Source organism: Rhinopithecus bieti, unplaced genomic scaffold (assembly GCF_001698545.2).
Source record: "Rhinopithecus bieti isolate Rb0 unplaced genomic scaffold, ASM169854v2 scaffold_53678, whole genome shotgun sequence".
Classification (NCBI taxonomy): domain Eukaryota; kingdom Metazoa; phylum Chordata; class Mammalia; order Primates; family Cercopithecidae; genus Rhinopithecus; species Rhinopithecus bieti.
This window is the reverse complement of record NW_016820729.1, coordinates 4,512-8,387: the sequence shown is the minus strand read 5'-3', so window position 1 is coordinate 8,387 and position 3,876 is coordinate 4,512. Positions and strand designations below refer to the sequence as shown.

The window sequence follows — 3,876 nt, the reverse complement described above, 5'->3', positions numbered from 1 at the left end:
CAAGTAGAAAATCACAGATCCGACAATTTTTTTCTTCTCTCTATTCAGACTAGAATACAGATGTTTAACTCAAGATCCAGGGACAGTCTTCAGAGAGATCAGAATCTCCTGACGGCACCTGAGGACCACCCACTTTGTCGCAGTGGCAACAAAGTGTGGCTGGAGGAGGAGACAATATTCTGCAATGTCACTGACCAAGGATGATGGACCAATCAGGGCAGTTAGTGAACTCCATCTGGCCAATCAGAAGTCAGAAGTGTAGGTGGAACAAGCGAAGCTGATGTGGCTTCCATTAGTCCAGCCTCCAGGGACAGAACCTTCTCAAAGTTAGGGTGGAGACTCTGATTTTCCCGCCTAAAGCATCCCCAGGGATTGGCTACTAAGTTCAGAGTGTGCATGCTCTGTCTTTCTGTTTCTGTTCTTCCGCAGAGTACGCATGCTCTGATATTCTCTTACGATTCTTCCAAAATTTGAGTAAGCATTCGCTGATTTTCGTTTTCCATTCTTCCTACCCCTCCCCTCCTCCACGGTGCATTTGTTATCTAGTTTTAATAAGGAGTGTGTATGAGGCAGGTCGCCATCTCAAATCCTTCCTGTCAGTTTCTAACTTTTTCAGGTATGGGATTTTTCCTGGAAACCCTGTAATAACTTAAGAAAGTTGGGCTGGGCATGGTGGCTCACGCTTGTAATCCCTGCACTTTTGGAGGCCACAGCTGGTGGATCACTTGAACCCACGAGGCAGCGGTTGCAGTGAACCAAGATCACGCCACTGCACTCTAGCCTGGGCAACAGAGCAAGACCCTGTCTCCAAAAAAACAAAACAAAACAAAACAAACAAACAAAAAAAAAACTCACTGAAATCTTTCCTCCCAGGCTCAAGTGATCCTCTCACCTAGACCTTGAGACTACAGGTGCACACCACCTGGCTTCTGCTAAGGTTTTTTTTTGTTTGGATTTTTTAGTAGACATGGTTTCACTATGTTGACCAGGCTGGTCTCAAGCTCCTGGGCTCAAGCAATTTGCCCAACTTGGCCTCCCAAAGTGCTGGGATGGTACAGGCCTGCTCCACCACCCCCAGCTAATTTTTTGTATTTTTTGTAGACACGGGGTTTTGCTATTTTTCCCAGCCTGGCCTCGACCCCCTGGGCTGAAGCGATCTGCATGCCTCGGTCTCCCAATGAGATGGGATTACAGGCGTGAGCCACTGCCCCTAGCTGAGTGCTGCATCTTGAAACGCCCCACATTCTCTCTAAGTGTTGGTGGGCTCTTGTAGTCTCAGAAGTTCTAGCTCTCTTCCTTCTAATAATTTACAAATCACCCAGTAATAGCCTCTGAACCAGTTCATATTAGCGATGCCCATTTCTCTTCAACAGAACAGAACCCCCTATCCCTCTGCCTGATCAGATCCATCACCAGAGAGACCATGTTATCTCTGGGACTCACTTCCCTTCCTTTATTTATTCGGTGGGGTGTCAGAACGCCCCGCTCAATACAATTACACAGTCACGTCCCTGCCTCCCCAAGAAGGGTCTAGGTAAGCCTAGCCCCAGGGAAACTACTGACAACATTAGCTAAATCCCTCTCAAAGACTCAAGGCTGCTTTGCCCTAAGGAAACCTGTTATCCCCAATCAATACTTCTCCCAGAGATCGCTGGTTCCCTGTTGTCATCTGATTTCTCCCCATGTCCTTACTCAGGGACAGATAAGCCCCTGATGGAGAAATGCAGCACCTGAGTGTGGCCAGCTGTTACTGATTTCTCCCTCCACAGGACCAAAGGTCCTGCACCTGGAAAGTCTCAGGCAGTTTCTCTTGCAGGTCAGACTACTCCCAGTGCCATGAACAGCGACGACACCTTTGCAAGGAGACCTAATGTTGGTGCTCAAATACCAGAGAAGATACAAAAGGTGAGGTGACCTGGAGAGAGTACAGTAGTGGCCCAGGGGACAGTGTGGGGTGATCAGGTTTCTGAGGAGGGAAGGACAGAGATACTGGGGACAAGGAGCAGGGTCTTGGGGGAGATCTGGACCCTTGGGAGCCTCCCACCCTCGCTCTGTCATCAACTAGCATCCTTGGAGACAAGTCTGTGACAGTACACTATATTTGGGGACTCTTATTCAGGAAGGTGGGACGAGAGCCAGCCAGCAGCATTAAAGCCCTACTGTGTGGCAGGGGAGAAGCTAGGGTAGGTCCCTGATGTTGTCTCTGTTAGCCATGGCATCAACCAGGACGGATTATCATCTCCACTTCCCAGATCCAGCACACAGGAAGCGGCTCCAGCTGAATGGCAGACATGCCTAGCTGAGTCACTGCCAAAATTCCTTTTTCTTTTTTTTTCTAGGCTTTTGACGGCTTCTCTAAGAAAGAGTGGGAAAAGATGAAATACTCGGAGAAAATCATCTCTGTGTATATGAAGAGAAAGTATGAGGCCATGACTAAACTAGGTAACAGAAAGTTCTAGGTACAGATAAGACTAGGGACACATGAGCATCCCTTTTCCTGCTTTGGCTACTTCTTAGGCTGCAGAAAGTACCCCACATCTTCCTTTTGTGCAGGGAAAAATTGCAAGGCAGCTTCTGGGTGTTCTGCTCTTCCGTATCCTGTCAGGGCTGAGGGCAGGAACTGGCCACAGTGGAGCTCATATCTGGATCCTGCATGTTTCTCTCCCATAGGCGTCTTTTCTGATGAGCCCAACTGTCTCTGTGGCATCCTGGCAACCCCCAACCCCAACCCCAGACACACCCAGCCTACCTTCTCTCAGCTTCTCTCTCTCTCTCTCTCTCTCTCTTTTTGAGTCAGAGTCTCAGTCTGTCACCTAGGCTAGAGTGCAGTAGTGCTATCATAGCTCACTGCAGCCTTGAATTCCTGGCCTCAAGCAATCCTCCCGCCTCAGCCTCCCAAAGTGCTGGTACTACAGACATGAACCACCATACCAGGCCTAAGCTTGTCCCTTAAGTAATAAACATTTTGCTTCTTTCTAGGTTTCAGGGTCACCCTCCCACCTTTCATGCATAATAAACGGGTCGTAGACTTCCAGAGGAATGATTTTGATAATGACTGTAAGCACGGGAATCAGGGTGAGTAGATGGGAAGGGGCTGGAAAGGGTCTCCTGAAGCCCAACTGCTTTTCAGCTCAGCTATCTGGGAAAGATCCTCAGGCATTTGTTCCCTCATACACACAAGTGCTGAGTGAAAAAAAAAAGCATGCAGAAAGTTAACTATAGAGGCCATTCGTATAAAATTTTAAAACATGCAAAACAAGAATATATATTTTTATGGATAATAAGTAAATGGTAAATGTATACAAACATGAATGTGAATAAAAAGCCATCAAATTAAGGTGACTGTAAGTGGAGGAGGGAGGGGGGGCAGAGATTGGTGAGTGCTGCACAGACAGCTTCAGTCGTGACTTGTTGATAGTGTGTTTTGTTTGTTTTTGAGATGGAGTTTCGCTCTTGTCGCCCAGGCTGAAGTACAATAAAGCAATCTCAGCTCACTCCAAATTTCACCTCCCGGATTCAAGTGATTCTCCTGCCTCGGCCTCCCGAGTAGCTTGGGTTACAGGCACCCACCCCCATACCCAGCTAATTTTTTTATTTTTGGTGGAGATGGGGTTTCACCTTGTTGGCCAGGCTGGTCTCAAACTTCCTGACCTCAGGTGATCCACCCACCTCAGCCTCCTAAAGTGCTGGGATTACAAGTGTGAGCTACCACGCCTGGCCTCTTTGTAGTATTTCTAATATTTTGAATAAATAAACAGACCTGATATATCTGTGGGGTAATGTTGAGATCTGATTGGACTCAATATTATTTCCCATACTTTTCTGTGTGTTTGAAATATTTCCTTTTTAAAGGACATGTTGTTCTTCCTAAGCACT

At 47.3% G+C, this 3,876-nt stretch overlaps 1 pseudogene across 1 annotated transcript; it reads left to right on the top strand.

Annotated features, from left to right (window-relative positions):
- The first annotated feature begins 1,822 nt into the window (after positions 1 to 1,822).
- LOC108520504 (putative protein SSX10) lies at positions 1,823 to 3,075 on the top strand (annotated as a pseudogene). The gene is made up of 4 exons (XR_001882923.1): positions 1,823 to 1,905; positions 2,066 to 2,183; positions 2,340 to 2,442; positions 2,980 to 3,075. The product of XR_001882923.1 is annotated as a putative protein SSX10 (transcript).
- Positions 3,076 to 3,876: the final 801 nt, after the last annotated feature.